The sequence below is a fragment of the Falco punctatus genome (assembly GCF_963210335.1).
Source record: "Falco punctatus genome assembly, contig: scaffold_29, whole genome shotgun sequence".
NCBI classification, from domain to species: Eukaryota; Metazoa; Chordata; class Aves; order Falconiformes; family Falconidae; genus Falco; species Falco punctatus.
The window spans coordinates 1791918-1813870 of record NW_027660164.1 but is presented as its reverse complement, the minus strand read 5'-3'; the positions used below and the strand labels follow the sequence as shown (position 1 = coordinate 1813870).

The 21953-nt window shown below is 44.7% G+C and overlaps 1 protein-coding gene and 2 long non-coding RNA genes across 3 annotated transcripts in view; 2 read left to right on the top strand and 1 right to left on the bottom strand.

The window, feature by feature from the left end:
• Positions 1 to 21953, top strand: part of LOC308057729 (heat shock factor protein 5-like) — a 310493-nt gene that overhangs the window by 191656 nt on the left and 96884 nt on the right. The window lies entirely within an intron of this gene.
• LOC308057743 overlaps positions 1 to 21953 on the top strand; it is a 158825-nt gene that overhangs the window by 62071 nt on the left and 74801 nt on the right. The window lies entirely within an intron of this gene.
• On the bottom strand, positions 9789 to 13514 carry LOC308057741. The gene is made up of 3 exons (XR_013925435.1): positions 13034 to 13514; positions 10186 to 10294; positions 9789 to 9858 (listed from the first exon to the last, which is right to left on the bottom strand). It is a non-coding gene; the product is annotated as an uncharacterized lncRNA (long non-coding RNA).

Here is a 21953-nt window from a genome sequence, read left to right as displayed (position 1 = left end):
TAAATGTTTCCAATTGTTATTTGAAAATTGATGGCAATGGTGAGGGAGTTAAACAAATCACATCAGAGACAGGGAAGTTAGCCCATGTTCCCATCCGAACTCGGAAAGACTGGAATATTGACTTGTTTTCCTGGCTTCTCGGGAGCCCCTGGGTAAAACGAATCCTATTTTGTTATGTGGTTTAGCCACCTTATTGTTTTTGCCATGTGCTGTTCCATGTTTTATAAGATTAATTCAACACGTTGTAACTAACATGCAATTTGCTACTATGATTTCACCCAATGGCGTTAAACAAATTCGAGTAGTATGCCGAAATGTACAGTCGACAATACAGATTATATAGTTAACACAATAACAATTTAATAGCAAACAGGAATCTGGGAATAATTAACTATTAATAATTCATACAACAATGTAGGCTGATGAAGAATACAAGTAGAATAGCAGAGAAAACAACCATCAGGAACGCACAGACGAGGATGTGGTAACGTCTTTTATACTTTTCCACCTCCGCCATGAGTTCTTGACGTGTGACAGCAGAAAAACTCACCCTCTGCCTAAACAACGAGGAAAAAAAAAAAGGGGGGGGGGTTGATTCCGCTTTATAATGAACCATACAGGTTAGACGTTTAAAAAACACTCACCTTACGGGATGTTCAGAGGGGGAAATGCGCACTCCAGACCCTTCTTCCCTGGCAGGTGACGTGGCGGTCTGATGGTGAGAAAACATTGCATTGAAAGCAAGGACCTGTCATTTGGCCACAGTGCCATAAATGTTACCATTAACAAACTTACCGGAGTGGTAAGCTCGGGAAATGGGTCCAGGACTTCATCTGGACACTCAGCAGCCATCTTTTATCGTGTATGCCTTTGAACATGCGCATGCGCAATTTTAAACCCCACAGAATGTACTGGAACAATCTGGAAAGACCGCGCATGCGAAATCCCTATAGTCTAGCCATGGTAGTGACGCATATATGTATATATATATATATATATATATATATATATAAAATGCTTAAAGAAACTATAGTATTTATAGTTCATTTATTACTTAAGTGGAATGTATAGTTATAAGTGTTGGTTTTAGGTTTTATTTTTGTAGGTTATTATATGTATTACCCAACCCTTTTGATTTATTTTGAAAACCGTGTGTTAGATGTAAAGTAAATTCAATGAATCATTTGACAACCAGTAAACAACAAATAACAATTTCTTAACAAACATGAACTAGAAGTTGAATAACAGAATAACAGTCCAGCAAAGTCTCATGTGTCATGGAAAACAGGCTTCTTCACTCGTGAGTCCAGCACAGTCCTGAATATTGTCGGGGTGGTAACTCCATCTGTTCCCTCCACGATAGTCTGTCTCTGGTCCTTGGTATTTTTCTTCACGAGGTAACGAAAATGAACAGAAACAAATAACAAGTCACATGGTAACTGCTGGAGGTCAACAGTTTTCTTTTGTTTATATAACAGTCTCTCGCACTCTGCTTTGGTATCCCATGGGTTCCACTTCTCGGGGCGGATTGCGAGGAAGAGATCGCACTCTTCTGTACTGGCGTGACCAAAAACACTCACAAAAGCACATACTGATGGTTACTGTAGTCACGATGGGACAAAGGCTGAACAGCAAAACCGTACAGACTGTGTCGTCTCCTGCTCCCATCTTTTCCAAAATGATAAGGATTGTTTGTGGTGAGACAAACAAATTGGTCCGTGACCCTCCTGGTCAAGATTCAGGCTAACGCCCTGACCAAAACTGCACAATGAAAATGCATGCGCAGCCTAACCTTAAAGGGGCATGAAAATTTACCCCTTTAAATGCCCACCTCTTGGCTCTTGATTCTTAACCCCCACAAACAAACCTTATATATGCTAAGAAATGTTTTATTGTGCTTTGTTATGTAATCCTGTTATGATAATGTTTTGAAATTAGCTTATGACATGTTTGAGTTTTGAGTTGTTAGCTAACGTTTGTTAGGGATTTATAGTTCTTGTTAGTCATTTGTAGTTATTGCCTGTTATTGTTTATTGATAATGATAAATGGGTTTAATGCTTAGATAAAGATTGTTAACCTCCTTTGTATAGTTGGCAGAATCTTTTCTCTGTCTCTATCTATGCCACCCACGGAGCAGCAATGTTGAGCCACGGGGCGGTGTGAAGGACGTTACGCTATCTGTCTCACCATTGCTGGCTGACCGCAAAACAACACAGAGACGGAGATACCCAAATCACCCAGAACAGGAGATCTCCGGGGAATACCCTGCTTAAAACACCCCACTTCCAGACATTTATGTTGGGTTGTTTGCCGATGTCTAAATTGTAATAGAGATTGGTCCTGTGTTTCATTTAAGAGACAACCTTACTGTATGAAATGTCACAATGATTCGATACGTACCAGGGGACCAGAGGATCAAGTGGAAATTTGTAAATTATTTTGTGGATGGGAACTGTCAGTACCTGAACTTTGGGAAGTACATGAAACAGACTGGTACAGAGTTTTCAGACAGTGTACTATAAGATTCGCCTGGAAATGGACACAACAACCAAACAGGTGGAAATATATTTAAGAGATAACTAACTCTTTAGACCTTGGAAATTATTGACAGGATAACAGCAAAATTCCCCTCAAGACTACCTGCTGCTGCCGAGAAGATATTGATATCCCGTTGCTCTCTGCAAAAGAGTAGACGAGGAAGGCAGAGAGGTACTGAACAGTGGGGAAATGAAAGCTAGTATCCTATTAATAGTATTGATTACCATGACTTTAAAAAAAACAAAAAAAATGAGCATTACCCTTCAATTGGACCTTAGGTTGATGGGAAGATTCAATAGAAGTTCGGTATAACGTGACAGCCGGATCCCCAAAATTCCAAGTTAAATTGGAAGATTTAGTCTTTTATGAACTAGACCCACCCGGTCGATGAGAAAGAACAATAAAACCTTTTTATCTCTGCCCCAGTTCGAATCCAGGGAAAAGCTATTGCAATTTCCCTAATCACTATTACTGTGCATACTGGGGATGTGAAACCATAGCTTCAAACTGGGACGTAGCCATTAAAAATAGATTCTTAACTATAACATGGGGACCCAGAGGATGCAATCCGCCAGCTCCTAGCTGGGATAGACACGTAGAGGACCCCCATCTTGGCAACTGTAAGCATGTTATGTACTAGAAATCCTGCAGCCTAATGACCACGGATGGCTATTAGGATGAACCTGGGGAATAAGATATTGGGAACCTGGAGCTGATAGAGGGGTCTCTTCTATCTAGTTCCCCCAGTCTCTCCCCAAAAGGCAAGTAGTCCTGCTCCTGGCAAAGTTTGATGGCCCTCCACTGAACTCGCTCACGGATGAAAGACCACTCTCTCTTGCACTGGGGGCTCAAAATTATACCCAGGGAGCTGGACACAACCCAGGGACTGCCAGGTAGCAGCGTACAATCCCCTCCCTCAGTCCCCTGGCTATGCTGCTCTTCATACAGCCCAGGACACCGTTAACCTTCTCAGCCGGCAGGGCACCCTGCTGGCTCATTCTCAGCTCACTTTCTGCCAAGACCCTCTGGCTATTCCCAGCAAAGCAGCTCTCCAGCCAGGCAGCTCCAGCACGTGCTGTAGCAAACGGTTGTTCCTCCTACTCTCCTTCCATGAAGGTACGCTTACCAGACTTCTTCTGTCACTTCACCAATGTTAACTCAGGTCACAAACAGCAAAATGCAGGCAGCTTCCTACCATACAATTTGATACGCGCCATCACTCCCATCATGTAACATGGACACCACAATTTTGCTTAGAAGATAAGACTTAGATGTGGATGCAGGAGAGCTGTGACACCTCCCCTGTGCACAGCACAGGCTGAATGACCAGCTTTTCTGGTCAACTGTATCTGCCTGAAAGCTGGATATTTACTGCAGGTCGATACTTGAGCGTATTCAGGTGAGGGAACAGCTGGGGAAATGGTAGGTGAAGAACTAATTGCTTAGTGAAAAGGCTGCTTATTCCATCTGATGTGCGGAATTAAACTCCGTAACTCGGGGTAAGTTATAAAGCGGGGTGTTTATTGCGGTGCCGGGTGCAAGGGGGGTCGCTCCTCCTAACTTGCACGCGTAGTTTTACTCACGATACATATTTACACAGTGAAGTTGGTTAGTTCTGCCCAAAGTCTACACCTACGAGCTAATTATCGGTTAGTTGCTTTCTCGCTTCAATTTAAAGGTAGAGTTCATTTTAAATTTACTCCCCATGCTCCCCGGGCGGGGGGGTTCACTCTCTTCGGGGGGCCATTTGAGTAGGAGGTCGGGATCTCCCCCACCACAGTGATTGTACCCCGGTGTCCTTGAGCCTTACCCCTTCAGCAGCCCGTTTTCTTCCAGCAGCTCGCAGGCCCCTGCCAGAGGCTCCGTATTCACAGGCCGGTGGGGCTCAGCTCCCCCTGCCCTGGCTGCCCCCCGAGGCGCTGAGCGGGCGAGCCCCAGCCCTTCTCTGCAGGCAGGGAGGCTCCTGCCCGCCTGCCGATGGCTGCTGGCCCCGGGGTGGCTCCTGCCTGCAGCCCGGCTTTCGGGGGGCACCGCGCTGTCTGGGGTCGGGGGGCACAGCCCTGAGCGCTACAGCTTGCCGACCGGCAGGCAGAGCCGCTCGGCGTTAAGGCCAGCGTAGTTTTTGCGTGTGTTTGGTCGTGATTTGGCTTCCGGAGAATAATGCTTTTGAGGTATGATGGCATGAAATCACGATTGAAACAGAGCAGGCATCTGCAGGAGAAATACCAGCTTGGGTGTAAGTCGGTGAACTGTATTGCCTCTCCCCAGCATTACCGTTGTTCGTTGTTGGAGGGAAATCGGTCGTGCCAGAGGTATTGTTAGAGTTTACCTGTCCAATGAAATGCCAGAGACTGGCCAATTAGAAAATGTGATTTATTAAAGCAAGCAACAAGTAAGCAAAACAGCGCTGGGCGGCCGGGGAGTCTCCTGCTCCACCAAGGGCGCGCAAATTCAAGCAAGCTGAGCAAATTCAAGCAAGCTCTTTCACTCACTCTTTGTTGCGGATGTCTTCAGTGAGCTGAAGGCTCTCCCTGTCATGGGCACTGTTGTTATGCTCCAAGGACACCGTGATTGTGGTGTTGATTGGTTCCGGCCCAAGCTCAACTATAAAGTGCCGACTCGAGGGAGGAAACTAGCTGTTAACTTGTCCTGCGATGGAGACATCAACAGAAGTGCCTCGGCTCCTCAGCATGTGACCTCTACTTGGGAGGACTATGTCTGGTTTCAAGCACCAGCGGCGCTCAAAGGCTTTCACAAATGACCCACACTCTGTAGAACTTTAATGGAATATCGAATAACCTTTGGTGCCGCTTTAAGCGATAACTTTATCAAATACAACTGTGTATTCTTGTCTGTCTGGATCCTTTATTCAGGGCGTCTACTACCTTCCTGTAGTGTCCATCTGTTTTCATCTCCTGAATGGCTGTTGAAAGCAATTACCCTTTAAGGCACAGCTGCACAAAGATACAGTGGTTCTTTGGGGACCTGAGTTATGGTACAGGAGACTAATTGGCGCATTGGGAGTAAAACTTTCCTGCTGTGTACTTGCTGAACTGGCAAATACTGGATAAACCTTTTCCCTCCCGAGTTTTAATGCGGCCATTACTAAATTAGCTGATTGCTTGGGACTCTCTCTGGGTAATGTACATGACTATTAATACACTTGGCCTTTACTAAAAAGGCTATAGCCATTCTTACCCGTAAAAGGAGACCTTTGTAGTCTGATCAGGCTTGAGTGAGTACTCAAGTGTTTGCCTGTCTATTTGATAAAATTAGACTTCTCTATAACTCAATTTCAGTTACAAAGTGTGGGACTTCTGAGTAATTGGGAGGTCTTGTACTGGTGACAAAAAGAGATTGATTGGCCCTGTGGAAGTGGGGAAGCACGTCTTCCTATTTTTTTACTAACCTTTAGCCCAACAGCCTTGACGGTCAGTTAGATATACAGTTAGAACTAAAAGCAAGCAGTTTCTGCTCTAACCCTCTTCAGAGGAGGTTAGGACTGCGGCGAATGAAGAGACGGGATGCAGCTTGATGCAAGCAAATGTCAATTTATTGTACAGAAGCACGAGTTTCTATACACTTTCAGAAGCTGCGCGTTTGAAACAGATTGCTTCCCGAAGCTAAGCCTCGCATACTAGGCAATCCCCGATTGGTGGTTAGCTGCCATCAATTAACAGCAAGCTGTTACCTTTCCTTGGCGCCATCCGTCCCCCACTCCCCTGTGCTCTGTAAACATGCCTCATCATGTTAATCGTTGTCTAGACAAGCTCGAGCACATTCCCCTCAGCTAACTGATTGCCAAGCATGGTCCTAGTTTGCAGCCCGCTCCTGCATCTCTACCTTCCTGTTGCACAAAAAGAACCTTTGAAACCGAACGAGTAAAAACAAGGTATAAGTAATAGAACAAATAAAAAACCAACTGAGACATATTATCAGTGTCAAAATAACCCGCTGTCTCTGTTCCTTACAATTTGACAATTGCCCCTTTTTGTTTTTGAACAGCTAGGACCAGGTTTGCCATGTTCTGCAGGGCCCTTGCAAACATGACAGCAACCAAGGTAACAGCAAACAGCCAAGACTGCCAATTGAGTGAATGGATGCCCCAAAAGGCTGACATCTTCTCAGATTTTGATACCATGTTGCTGCAATGGGGCGCCTAAAATCCACGCAGCACATACATACCATCCAAATCCTCACAGCCATGTCCTTGAACCAACAACAAAAAGCAGTGGCAATTTTGACTCACATGCTTAACTGCCTACCAAACAAGGTGATTTAACTCTTTAATGCTTTCCCTGCTGTTACTCCGGATAAGAGAAGAACCGCTGCGACACGTTCCCATCATAGCCTCCTACTACATTAGCATCTACAGAAAGACAATTATCGACATTCAAAGTGTAAACAATATCATCTTCTTTTGGATTAACATTATACATAGGTGGAAGGGCACACCAAACAAGAACTGGTTCAGTCAAAAAGTTCGAAACATAGCATGCCTTCTCTGAACATACCTCTGGGGTCATTCCCTTCATTCCCTCTTTTTTTATGCAAAGAGAAACACTTCCACCAAAACAGAGAAGCCCCTATTTACATCTCTGAGCCCGGACACAAACCGCAGCTGTATGCGCCACCAGGCTCAGGGCAGGAATCATTCATGCCGTTACACAGCTATATATCTCTACAAGCGTGCAGACACCTATTAAACACTAGATAACCATGTTTATCTTTCCTATTCTCCTTCACAATACCTAGCTGTTTCTCCCATTAGTTTCCAGCCCACTCCTGCATAGGACTCCTGTCCCAATATGCTAGCTTGTTCTCACTTAAGACAACAACAATAAAAGTTAGTTTCTTGCTTGCTTTTACTTCTAAGTCTTAGACTCTTCAATGTTTATGAAATGTGAAGAGGCGGTGAGGCGAGTGTGATCAAGTTCAGCACTATCTTTACTTGTCAAACTCCTGTTCAAAGTCAGAAGGTATTACTTGGGAGCAGAACTTGAGCCCTTTCTTCTGGCCTGGTGTCTAGTGCAGAATGGGAGAAGGAGGGAGGGTGAGAAACACTTGAGAGCTTTGAACAGTGTGTCAAAACTAGGTGTCTGCTGGACTTAACCTTCAGTCAGCTACTTAGAAGTGTCTGTAATGTAGTGAGATTAACAGCTCCAAACAGCTCTATCCCATTTGAAGAGAAACTCGAGCCTACTGGTAGCAAGGTTGCTTGCAGCTTCTTGCTAGCAAAAATTGCACGATGGTGTGATAAGAATCGTTTTAAATGAGGGTAAAGGTTGAAGTAACCTGCTACGCTTGGTGCATATTTTAACTTTACCATTTGGAATGGAATGATAAAGAACGAAGAGGAAATTAAGTTGGTATTTTTGAGCTTGGAGCACACTAGGAACGCTGTCTCTGCCTTGTTATCCATTAAACATCTGTTTACATAGTGTAGTAGCTGCTAAAGCTAGCCGTAGGGGGAAAACCTGTTAGAATGAAGAAAGCTGCCTTGTGTGCAGCTGCCCACTTGAATATGTAATTCCTGGTCTCTTGAATGAAACATAACTTGAACGTAGGAGTGTTTGTGCTCAGGAGATCAAAACCCTTTACACTTCCACCAAAGCTGCTTGTGATGCATATTTCAGACGCTAGCACTCGAGTGTTTAAAGAAGCTTTTAAACAGAAGCCTTCGTTCTAAGGATCAAGGGGCTGTTTTCTTTCTACTCTCTTCCCCAGATGAGTGCAGTGTTACTGCAGTAAACCGTTCATGTATTCTGTTACACTTGAACTATGAGTGCAGCAATGATACGGTGCCGGGAGTGAAAGAAGACAAGTTGCTTACTTTGGGGTTTTTTCTTTTATTCTTTAGAAAAGCTTTAGAGCTTCATTAACAATTTTAGTACTGTAATGATTATCAAAATGAAATGTTGTTTTCTCTATGTGATTACATTGGATTTATTTGATCCCTCAAAGTGAAGGTTCTGCTGGTGGCAGAACAACTTGCTTCTGTTCTATATATGTATCTAAAGTGCATGTTCACAGCTGTTCCACCTTTCTGACAAAGTGCATGATGTCTTGTGCCAGAAGCTTTGGTTCCTCAAAGGCAGCAAAATGCCCTCCACGTGGCATGTAAGAGTAAGTGATGATGTTCTTGAAGACCTCCTTTGCCCAGACCCGTGGTGTATGTACTAGCTCCTGAGGAAAAAGCTGCAATCCCTGTGGGAACATACACTGCAAACCTAGAGGACATTAACTAAGTGCCTTTTTGAAAAAAGTCCTGGGGAAATTCTATAAAAACCTCCTGACTCTAGTAATTGCCACAGTCAGCTGGCAGAGCTTCACCGCAGCGACACATTTTGTGGTTTGTACTCTGCTGAAAAGCTTTGCTTGTATTTGAGTCTCCTTGAGTATGAGAATATTATACCCAAAAACGTAAAGTAGAGCCAACTTCGCACACGGTTCAATCTTGAAACGTTTCCTATTTTTAAACTTACCTTGTTTTACAGTTTTGCGATAAATGGCAAGACGCATCACCTCTTTGTGACAGTCAGAAATGAGCCTGCTCAAGTTTACTTTAGAATTTATAGTACCAGCGTAACGAATGAGTTGAGGAAAGGTAAGCTGGCTCGGTCTACAAAGGAAAAGACTCTTCTATTTGTTTGTGTGATCGATCACATGGAATTCCGTTCTGCAGCATTTTCTGGTCAGCCTCTCTTATAGTCATCTTAAAGTCAGTGGCTGTTAGAAGGTGCTTGGTTTGTTAGAAGGTACTGCTCTCCAAATTGCTTCCCCAAGTTTGTGCTTAACACTTGTAGTCGTTAGTTTTATCCATCACTAAGCCGTATGCTTCCTAATTCAGTTTAAACGTCTCTCTTGGAAATGCTCCTGATTTTCTGTTTTGTTTTAACTGAACTGAGCCAGAGATCACATTTGTTTGGTGACTAAGTATATAGACCTGTAGTTTGAACACAAGACTGAATATAGTTTGATATGTCCACTGCATTGTCTTGGCTACAAGCTACTTTGTGTGAATTACAGGTTCAAAAGAAAAATGACTCAACTATTTTTATCAAAAGAAAATAAGAACTTAGATTATTTTTTTAACAACTTAAGTTTGCTGTTTTAAGTAATCTAAATGTTTATACAGGCAAACGTGGTTCAATCTCATTTGCAAATCTTTCTTACACCTACCACTTCATTACCTGGCATCATCTGTTAGACCAGGGTTCTTGGAGATGTTCTCCTTGTAGAATCGCTTTGAGGACACAATGGAGGATGTCACCCAATAAATCATCACATTGGCCAAAAGCTCATCAAGAGTGTATTTGCTATTGATAGAAAAAGATGAAGACGTTTCATTGGAAGCTGTTTCTCAATACGCTATATTGGGCTCATGCCCTGAAGAACAGTTGTTCTTGTTCTCCACTTGTTTTCAAGCAGCAAATTAATTGGCACCCATGTGCCCAGAGCAAAACTGCCCGGTGCTGAAGCAGTAGTTTGCAGGCAGTCTGCTGTAAGTTTACACTACTACTTGTCATGTGTAACCTTTCATGCTCAAAATTCAGCTTTGGCCAGTCTTTTACCTATCTCCTCATTAGTTACCATTGCTCATTCTTTTAATGAGTCCTCTCATGGAAGAGCACCTGTTTTCTTACCTTTCCAAGCCTCCATCATCTTTATGCAGAAATGATTTATCTCTCCAGGTAGAGAATTTTTCCAATATATATGCAGCAAGCCCCACAGGGGAGTCATTCAGTCCACAACCTAATTCAAGAGAAGAAGAGAACCATTGCAGTTGCCTGGCATTGCAAATACTTCAGTGGGAGTTAAACTGGACTTACATCAATTCTTCAGAGTTTTCTATGAGAATTCAGTAAAGAGTGCGTTTTACTAGCCCTGGTAGTACTTTATTCTTGAAAAGTTCACCCCAATGGAATTTTGGCTATAACTGACAGCACTATAAAGTTGAGCAATTCCTATACAAAAGAAAATAGGAGTTAAGAAAATCCTCTGGGCTTCTTGGTAATGTGTGGCAGGAAGAGCAAATTCAGATGTAAAGGGATTACACTCTGAAAAGAAATTTCAGATAAACTGTTTGGGAGCACTGTCTTGCTAAGGATGGCTAACTGGGACCCTGAGTGCTGTTCACTTTCTATGTAATTTAAACAGTGGAGTGTTGTGTATCTGCTATCTGCTCCTGCCTTTGGGGAATGCTAACAAACATTATAAACACAGCATATTATATCTGTGTTTTAACCTGTAAAATGGGTGGGGATTACTTCAGCAGTGGTAGAGCTTGCCTTGGGAAAATTCCTGTACCACACTCCAGGCTGTAGTTTTACAGTATCCTTAGAATTGCCTACTCTCAAGTGTATTTTAGTGTGACTTTAGCACTGAATGACTGCGTAGAAGATGATGCACAATGTGATTTCAATTTAATAGTGGACATAGTTAATGCAAAGTAAGTTTGTGCATTGGCACAACAGTTTCCCTGTGCTGTCAGGCCTAAAGTGATTTGCTACACATCAAAGTCATGTAAATGCTTTGACCAGCAAAGGTAGGGCAGGCTAAAATGTGCCAGCTAGCATATGACCCATCTGGAGGTGAGCATTTTCTGAGCTGAAAGCTGTCCCCGAATCACTGTATTCAACTTTCATGGATTGGATGCTCAGAAATACCAGTCTTGTTTGCAGCTTACTAATGATTCAACCTGTACACCTCTTAGGTACCACAGCTTCTGGTGAGTGAAAATACTGTAGCTTTGCTTTAAACCTGCCTAATGAGAACTAAACTGATAATATAGATATTTTTTGAGACTAAGCAGGGAATATGTATTTTTTTCCCCCTATTTATTTTCTACCTTGCACAATTTTAGTGTGCTACAAAATCCCTGCTCTTCTTTTTTTCCAGGTTAAAGAGTCCTAGACTATGTACAGTGCTTGTAGGGAAGCTGCTTGGTCACTTTAGGGTTCTTTTTCTCCCCTTCTTGTATTCTTTTGATTATAAAATATATTAATGAAACAGGGGTGGAACAGATTCTAAATATCATGGATTTAGTGTTTTGTCTTACTCTCTTTTTGCTTTCTTTAAGAGTTTGTAAGATTCTCTTAAAGTCTGAGCTGGCTGACGTTTCAAAGCACTGTCCTTGACTCTTGGATTCTCTCACATAGCAGCAACCAAACTAGAGCCCATTGTGATTTTCTTCCTCTGCTTAAATTGCTTTGGACTTTGTTGACATCAGTTTTTATTGGCCAGTTTAATCAACCAGTCACTTAACTGCAGAGAGTTACAAAACCATTTATCTTTAGATTAAACCAAACCCTGGATAGGTGTCAGATTTTCACTTAACCATTAACTTTTATCTGTAGAGAAATTAAGATCATATTGAAAGGTACAGGTGCCAGCACAGATTTTTGTGATACTCTCTCTCCCCTGGAACTTGCTTACTTATTTATATTCATGAATTCTCATGTTAACTAGTTATTAACCCATGAACTTAATCTTTTTCTTAAGGCAGTTTAATGTCTTTAAGAACACTGGGAGAAGGAACCTCAACAAAACTTTTCTTGGAAATTAAATATGTTCCATTACTAGGTCCACAGCTTCTTGATCCTGCCAGAGCTCTGATATCTGAAGCATGATTTCCCTGTGATATTATCACCTGTAAATGAATTCTCCTTTTAAAAACATTTCTGCTAGTTTTCTGATCAGACACTAGACATACTGGTCTTTGTTTTTCTGGGGGCTGTCTTCATTGTTTGGCTTTTGAAAAGAAAACCCAAAAAACCCCAACCTGGTATCTGGTTTGTCTCCTTTTATTTCTCTGATATTGCAATCAGTTCAAGCAACAGACTAGGCATTAGCTGACGTTTCACTTTGAGTTTCCTCTTTTCCAGTTAAATGCCAGGATGGGGTGCTATTCCTTCTATGGTCTCCGTACCTGATGCCAGTCTGAGACAGCTCTGCTGTCTTTCCTGATGAGGGTTTATTTCAATAAAGGAATACCCCATAATCTTTGATAATATTATACAAATAAATCATGTAACTTTTCTGAGATGGCCATACCTTTCTTCAGACTCCTTATCTACTGGTCCCACTACATCATGCTTCTGGATTCAGGTATTATGGCTGTGTCTACCTTTCTGCAAGTTTCACATTGCACTTGCTTATGGTATTTTTCTTGTTTTCACCCACATTTATTTCTAGAAGCTTCAATTTCAGGGTCCTGTGCTTTACTTTAAGAGGCTTTTTGCAAAGGGTTTCTTTGCCATAGAGAAGTGGTATGCCATTTAACAGACTTTGAAAAGTGATATTTGTAGTCTCCGTCTTTTTTTAAGCGGTTCCTTTTCACTTCCTTTTACACAGCTCTTGTCCCCATGTCTTGCATTCAGTCACCAGAATTCATTGCTTCTCAAACATGGTTGGCTTTTGTTCAACTATGTGTTTATACGCCTTAAGCAGTCAGTATACAAAGTTCATAGTGATATAGAGAAGGTTCATTACCTGCAGTGTCTGGTTTGGTGGCTTGGATGTGTAAGTATCCAGACTCTCGCAATAGTTCATGTATATTCTTCTGTATGAAAGGATACATACGTCGAACATCTTCCCTAGTAAAGCCTATGAGCCATGGTATATAAGCCCCAAGCATCACGGAAATCATCCTTCTCAAACCTTCTCTGCCAGCGAAGATAAGATTCACAGATCTGAAATCAAGTTAATGAATAGAAGGTTAAATCAAGCAATTTTCTGTTTCCAAATTTTCTAGAAAATAAGTCTGACGGGAGCTGTAATAGAAGCATTTCACTAAGCCAAATACATAAGCCCTTCACATTTATCGTGATTTCCAAAAAAATTTGGGAGAGTTAAAAATGGTACAGCTGGTGCCATCTCCATCCAGGAAAGTCCTATACTTCGTGGTACTGATCAGCTGCTGAAAGGCTGAGCTCCTTCCTTTTCTCCCTGCCAATTTTAAATTTATCTCCTTCCTGATTTACAGTGATGATCCTTGAGGTCTCAAATCAAAATGCAGCAGAGCTTACTTCCATGCCTAGTGAAAGAGAAGCCAAACAGCACTCCATTTTTCTCTGTACAACTCTTCCCTAGATAAGGGAGGCCAACAGCATCCTGGCTTGTGTCAGAAATTGCGCGGCCAGCAGGACAAGGGCAGTGATGCTGTACCCAGCACTGGTGTGGCTGCACCTCGAATACTGTGTTCGGTTTTGGGCCTCTCACTACAAGAAAGATGTGTCCAAAGAAGAGCAACGGAGCTGGTGAAGGGTCTAGAGAACAAGTCCTATGAGAAACAGCTGAGGCAACTGGGCTTGTTTAGTCTGGAGGAAAGGGGGCTTGGGGGAGACCTTCTTGCTCTCTAAAACTACAGGAAAGGAGGTTGTAACAAGGTGGGTGTTGGTCACTTTTTCCCAGGTAACAAGTGAGAGGATGAGAGGAAATGGCCTCAAGTCGTGCCAGGGGAGGTTCAGATGGGATATTAGGAAAAATTTCTTCACTAAAAGGGTTGTCAAGCATTGGAACAGGCTGCCCAGGGAAGTGGTTGAGGTATTTAAAAGGTGTGTAGATGTGGCACTTAGTGACCTGGTTTAGCAGTGGACTTGGCAGTGTTAGGTTTATGGTTGGACTCAATGATCTTAAAGGTCTTTTCCAACCTAAATGCTTCTATGATTCTATGAAATTTAGAAAGCGTGAGAATGCAAATACCACTGTCAATGCAAAGCACGTGAATATGACTGAATGCACAGGGGTGGGGATACCCCTGGAGAAAACAAAGCAGAAGGCGATGAGAGGCAGGGCAAACAGAAGGCAGGACCCGGACCGTGGAGCCAGAAGGTAGGGTAAGAACTGGAGAAACCTTCTCTGCACTGATTCCCTTTGCTACTCACTGTGGCAGCATCTGGGCCATGTTTGTGGTAATAAGAGATCCCCAGTCTTCTCCCTGTAGGTAGTATTCTTTGGAGCCCAATCTATTCATCAGCTTATGAAATTTCCGAGCAGTTGCTTTGCTGTCAAAGCCTGTAGGTAAAGAGAAACAGAGGAAACCTGTTTGTCTTGGTGTATCATCCCCTGGCCAAAGATCATGGTCTGACAGAGGCACACGAGTATGCTGCTGTGTAAAGGCACAGTGTGCTATGCTGCTCTGCCTTGCTCCTTGGCAATACAGTGAACACAAGATGGAAATTCAGTGGAAAGTGGATAAAGTGGATAAAGTGGAAAGCAGACCTGGTTTCCAGCTACCATTACCTTCCAGATCTCCACAGCCAGCCCCAGAGCCTCAGCCACATGGGTGTTAGTGCAGAGCCAAGCATCTGCATTCACAAACTGCATTCCCTGGTGAGGGCCAGGGATGACTGAGGCTCCAAGAACCTGGCAATTCCAACAGCGCCTTTTCATCGCTCACCTTTCTGGTGTGGTGCCTCAGAGAAGCCATATCCTGGGATGGATGGGCAGATGACCTCAAACACCATGTCACCCTCATTCAGGCCATGCTCAGCTGGCTCTGTGAGTAGAGCGATAGTCTTGTAGAACTCGTAGAAGGAGCCAGGCCAGCCGTGGACCATCAGCAGAGGTTGAACAGCTCAACTGTGAGGGACGTAGGAGGGCTTCACGTGGATAAAATGGATATCAATCCCTGCCACACATCCAGACAGATAAATTAAAGCCTTAGTTCCATCACAGTTTCTGTTCCGAACTCTGAAGAAGGAGGGTGGCAAAACTGTGATTAGCATTCACAGCAGAAGGTACACAATCAACCCATGGCAAGAAGATGCCTAGCTGAAAGGACATGCCTGGTATTTTACCTGTGTCTCATCTTTTACTTACAGACAGAGGTATTGATCCCAGTCCCAGTTACTGGGGTCACAGGAGACTGAGCATCCACCTCCTGAGAAATTGGTCTTACAGTATATAAGTACAGCTGCACTTCAATGAATAGCATAATGCAACTAAGACACGTGCAAAAACATGACTAAATTACAAAATGTGTGGGTGATAGAAAGAGAAACATGGAAAAAGTAAGCGCAGGATAGAAGTTTAACCTGCAGATCACTTATCTAAAGTCTGGCTAACCTCACCTGGCTAAACTGGGTGGTGGTGGTGGATATTCCAACCTCAGGGCCTGGGTAAATTTTACAGTTTTCAAAGGTGGCTTCAAGGCAATAGCAGAAGAAAACCTCATTGTTATTTAGTGCAGGTTCAGAGCCAGATGAAGCCCATCTTCAAGCAGATCTAATCTTATCACCACTGTGCAATGATCTTAATCTATAGAGGGTTACTAATAACATAGCCTCCACTACTGATCCTTCATTAAGCTGTTATGCACACTGTTGTCTTAATAGAGTAACCTCTTAAAGCCCCCCATTCTCTCTGTGCATTTCAGAGTGAGACCTGCTCAAGCCACAGAGACCCCCTCACCTTCAATGGTGGTTCGGAAATGGGGATATTTGTTCAGGATTTCCACTTGCTTGCGTCGGTCAAACGGGTTCCTCCAGTAGGCCACCACCTTCTGCAGGTAGCTGGAGGTGAAGCCGTAGCGGAAGGCAGCCCCTTCCAGCTGCGGTGTGTAGCGGGCCTGCTCCAGGCGGCGATGCAGGTCCTGCGGACAGGAGCTCTTGCAAGGCTGGCCAGATGCCTGCATGTGCCCTATGCTAAGGCAGGCATGAACAGGCTCTCCTGGCTCCACCGGCTTCTGTGTCTCTCTCTGGGACACCACAAGCCCTCCTGAAGCAGTGCCATACTCTGTATAACTTCCTGAATCATTTATATGGAGAATATATTTCTCTACAGGTTAGCAGTTCCCCTAGGGCACCCAGGAGTAGTGGGTTCTACGCTTGCCTTACTGCTAACTCGCTTTAGGGTTTTGGGCACTAGGAACTTGCCAGCACTACCAGCTGAGAGAAGAATAAGCAGCTCAGCCTGTGCTATCGACTGCTAGTTGGCCAGATAATTAGTGACAGGCTTGTAGGGACAGAAGGAAGGACCCCATCCTTCTTCACCCTTCCAACCCTGTCCTCTGCGGAAGCCCCTCAGTCCTGCCCTACTGGTGCCTTTGCTATCCCGGTGCCCTCCCACCCCATTCCACCACTGCAGACCTGCTGTCAAATTCTGCTGCTCAAAGCATGGCCTTTCTGCAGGAGCAGCCCCAGGTTGCATTGAGAGTCTGTGGTCTCAGAAAGCATAAAGACATTGCAGTGAATCTGAGCTCAAATCCCATTCGTAAAGGGCAGTGAGCCAGAGCATCATCTAACGGACCTGCGCTGGCTATTGCCCCCAAGGCATCACCTCAAAGCAGTAAGGTGGGTGATGAACTGGCTCCACCTCGCAGCTTTCTGCCCCTCCTTACCTCCCAGCCACGGGTACCTCAATTTCTTTGTCAATTGTTTCAGTCTTGAAGGGACAGATACTTTCATTTTCTTTCCCTTTTAGAGGTCTTTCATCTGAGCCCCACCATCCATTGCCCATTTCAATAGTCTTGATCTTGTGTCTAGACCTCAGCCAGTAAACCAGCATCCCTCCAACGCCCAGAGCGGCCACAGGGACCAGGACTGCATTCCTCTGAGAACATTCAAATGACCTGGGGAGGCATAAAATTGTTTGCGCCCAACAGAAGTGTCAAGGGTAAAGGGACTATGCTGAGGCTTGTAGTCACATTGGTTGGACGTGAGTAACAAACCCCATGCAGTCAGCAGGGGCTGGGTGTTTCTGTTATTTTTGAAGATCGCAGGCAGGATTTGTGGCAGGGTTACATCTACCAGTGTTTCTTAGGGACCTTAAGCCTTTGCTGATCAGGACTTGTTAATCACAAGGCTTCTCTGTCCCTCTCCTTATGAACCAGGTGTGCCCTGGGAGACAAGGATCAGTAGGATCTGGATCTATCTGTTTTAAGGCAGGTACTGAAATGAATGGGATAGTAGCACCTGGTCAGCTTCAGGAATAAAAACTGCACAGAGTGGGCTGAGGAGCAGAGACAAGAGTTTTCAGCTGCTGGAGACAGCTGGATGTGCTAGACATGCCCCTTGACTGTGCTATATACATAGCTCCCCTACAGATTCAGTCATCTTTTAGGGCAACGCTAGCCCTCCACCATAGCTGTCCATAGGTAAAGGTCTCAACTTGTCTGTCTGGTGCCTCTTTTTCTTACCTAGACAGCAAAGTTTCAGACTTTCTTGAGGTGTGGGAGCTAAGGCGCCAGAGCTGGATTTAACAGACAGACAGCAATGTTTTAAAACCGTTCAAACCCTTCAGCAATCAGTCCTAAATGTAGTGTCCCTTCCCATCCCCCTGACCTGTGCCTCAAGCTCTCCAGCTTCCCTTGGGGATTAGCAGAGCTGTCTGGGGCTATTGCAGGGGGCTCAAAGAAGACTGTGAATGAAGATTTTTTGTCATACAGGGTATGGAAGGGACTATGCTGTGCCCCAACCCAGGTGCTAATAAAAAGTGAACTCCTCAGCACAGAGCAGCTATTTCACTTACCTGATCCAGGACAAGGTGCCATCCCTAGAAAATGGGGATGGGGGTGGGGTGGGAAAGATTCTTGGTCTGATAGTGTTGTCTGAATGGTACCATCCCTTGGGGATGGTGCAAGGAACATCCCCTGCCAGCACCATTTACCGTGCAGCCATGGGATCACAAGCTGTTCAGCTGGCTGGCAACAGAGAGTGTTTCTGGGCTGTGTTTTAGCTAGATAGTTTGTCACCATAATATTCCCTCCTTCAGCGCAATTTAGATAAAAGGCACTGAACAACTGGGTAGGTGTCCTTGCGGTGTTTCATCCTACAGAGGGCTGTGTTACTTCAGCCAAGTAAATAGTTTATTTTGGCAGCTGTGTAGCGATAGGTGCCCAGCCTTGGCAGGGGACTTCCAAGCTCAAGGGTTACTCTGCTGCCAGCCACGTGGTACTCATCCTGCCCAGGGCTGGCATGAGGAGCAGCTTGTGGGACCCTTCCCTGTTCAGGTTCAGTGAGCTGCTGTACCTTTGCTACTTCCAGCTACTCCTGACTGGATACCAAGCTTTTAGGTCTCATCTGCCCACAAGAAAAAGGAAACATCCTCTTTGGTTCTCTTTTAGCCTGGTAGATTCTCTTGCAAGAAAAGCAGAATCTAAAATCTACCAAAAAGTTAGAAGCAACAGAGAAAGTCTTGTTACTCTGCAGCTAGATGAGGGAGCTGTTTGGTGTCATAATTACGATGCCTTGAGACAAAAAAAAATTAAAAAGGACAGGAAACTCCATGAAAAACCAAGTCCACTGGGTGTTTCCTGTTGCCTGGTACCCTTTCCCACTGCTACCTGTGATGCAGAACACAGTGCCTGTACTGGACACCCCAGCAGTAGTGAAGGCAATTGGGTAATTGATCTCTGAGACAGTCTATGTGATTTTTAAGGAAGTATCTCCTGAAACCACTCCCAGACAAAGAAGACCAAGAGCTCCTAAGAGCAAACAGTGTCAGCCTCCACCTCCCTGGAGGCTGAGTAGCTTATGCAACAGGTAATAACAACCCCCTGCACTTACATCCTGGAGTTTAGTGAGTCAGAGGCACGAAACCAGTTATCACGGCAACAGCACAAACTCGGCACTGCTAACAAAGCAAGCATGTCCCAGAAACAGCTCTCTGAGTGGCACAGAACAAGGCTCAGTCTTATAAAACCTCCTCCCTACCCATGCTCAGGAAAGCTCAGCTGCATGCTCCCACCCACCGATGGCCTGGTGGACCCCACCGGGCCTTTCTCCTGCCCCAACCCTGGGGACCCCTGTTTAGAGTCCCTCCTCCCTGTGCCAAAGAGATCTCACCAGGCGTTTGGAAGCATCTCCTGCCACATGTCCGCTCCTCCTCGCCTAGCCACAGCTCCCAGCGAAACAACCCAGGTGTCTCCTCTGCTGGCTTTCTCTTCTGCAGCGACACTCTCCTGGTGACAATGCAAGCTACATCAACCGTCAGTGCCACCTATTGCCTAAACGTGCGCTTGCAAATTAAGTTCAGCAAGAGACAAATGCCAGGTCCTGCACGGGGAGGGAACAGCTCCGTGCATCAGCACAGGCTGGACGCCAGATGCATAGAAAGCAGCTCTGCAGAGCCTGGCCTGAGGTCCTCAGCTGAGCCTGAGTCAACAAGGTGCAGCAAAGGCCGGTGCGTACAGGGCTAGATAGCAAGCGTGTTAGCCAGCAGGCTGGGCGAGGTGATCCTTCGCTCTCTTCAGCACTTGTGGGGCCACATCTGGAGTGCCATGTCCAGTGCTGGCCTTGCTGGCAGAGGAAGGGCTGGAGTGAGGCTGCCCACCCTCGGTGGTCAGGGCCACCAGGCTGCTGGGGGGCTGGAGCCATGTGGTGTACCAGGAGAGACAGAGAGACCTGGGCTTGTTCAGCCTGGAGGAGAGAAGGCAAAGGGTGGGGTCTTACTGCTGTCTGCATCTACCTAGTGGAGAGTGTAGGAAAAATGGACCAAGAACAAAAGGCAATGGACGCAAACTGCAAGAAGGGAAATTCTGGTTAGATGTGAGGAAAAATTAGTTCACCATGGAGGTATTCAGACACTGGGACAGGGGCCCAGAGAGGATGTGGGATCTCCATCCTTAGAGGCAATCAAAATTTGACAGGAACAAGGCACTGAGCAACCTGATCTACCTGAACCTGCTCTGAGCAGAAGCTGTGATGAGCTGACCTCCATGTGCCCCTTCTGACCTGTGCATCGTGTGGCTCTATTCCATGTGCACCTGTGATTGGCAGCAGCCCAAACAAAAAAGGAAAAGTTGCTTTTCATTTTCCACAGAAATCAATGCTTTGTTCTAGCTCATTTTTAGACTTCATTTCCTTCATGGTTAGTAAAATCTTACTAGGTAAAGGCTTCTCTTTCCTAAATTGTGTCTTTGCTGTGCTTCAGCCCAGGAATAACTACATCTTACTGTGAGAGAAAATGATTCCTATCTCCATGCAACGCTCTAAGCGAAGTACCATCACCAGTGAGCTCTGTGATGGTTAGGTCTCATACCGTGACTTCATATGCAGCCACTGTGCCATCAAAAAAGAGTCATCAGGAAGAAAAGCTTGTAAATCCTTCATTTGGTCAAAGTTCAGTTTATTGCTACACCACAGCTATTTCTGGTTACATCCGTCTGGGATTACTTAGCTTTAAGGTTCTATTTCCCAAACAAAACCAGCTCTTTTGAGGCCTCTTGGAAGATGATATCCCTGATTGCAGAGGGACTATAGTCAGCAGACAAGGGAATTATTAGCATCAAGGGGAAAGAACTACAACCCATGTGGAAGGTAGCTGAGGACCCTGTAAAGAGCCAGGTTGAGGTACTGCAGGCTGCGATGTCGTCAGTAGACAAAAGAGACCTCGAGGAAATTCTGTTTCTTACTTAGCACTGGGAAAAAGCATAAAGGCTGGTGGAGGAAGGACTGGCTTAAACAGCTGTGAGTGAATTTATCTATACCAGGAATGTGGGAGAAGAGCCAGCAAAGCTAGTTACAGCTACAAAGAAAAGACAGAAGTTGCTGCTTTCTGTATAAAAAGCTTGGGAAAGTCAGAATGGCTTTTACTTAAGATACAAGGTGACACACCAAGGCCACTAATACCCTGGGGCTAAAAGGCAACACCTCACCACCACCTTCACCCCCGATAAATCTGGAACAGCTGGGATGCCAGGATCCCATCTACTGAAATGCAGGGGATGTGCAGGAGTTTTGTGTGAGTGCTGGTGAGCAGAGATCAAAGGGTTCCCAGAGGAAATTCCATCCTGGGATGCAGCAGCAGTGGAAAGCAAGGGGTTTTTCCCCTCCTCTCTTACAACCTCTCGAGGCCAAAATGCACAAATTCAGGCAGAAACTGCTTGCTGGAGACAGCAAGGCTGCCTCCCACGAGATTTTGATGCATGTCTCATAAATGGAAAGGGGAATCCCACAGGAAAGGACCTGCAAAAATGTCTCAGAGCATCTCCCTGCATTGGGGCAGGATCCCTTATTCTTAATGACAGACGTCTTAGCAAACCCATTTTTAAAAAGCCCCTTCGGAGCACTATTAGAAAAAATTCTGCCTCTGTCCCAGTGCTGTGCTTTTGCTGGTTCAGCTGCTACTCTGGCATGGGAAAAAAAACACAAACCAACCCAAAAGGAGAGAGAATAAAATTTGATACACTGAATCTCACTATTGCACCTCTGTCTAAACTTCCAAATGTCTAAACTTCCCACAGTCCCTGTGCGACAGGCATCATTTTATAAAGGGATTTCATATGTTCCCATTGCACAAATCACATACTAACAGAAAGCTTGTTTCCTATGCTTTTCTCTTGCTCTTGTCACTGATCTGCAGGATCACCCCTGCAGCAATGATAGAAAATACACACATGGAAATGTTACCGTAATGTATTTTTTCAGCTGGTTTAACAGCTGGATACAAGCAGGAGGAGCCAAACACA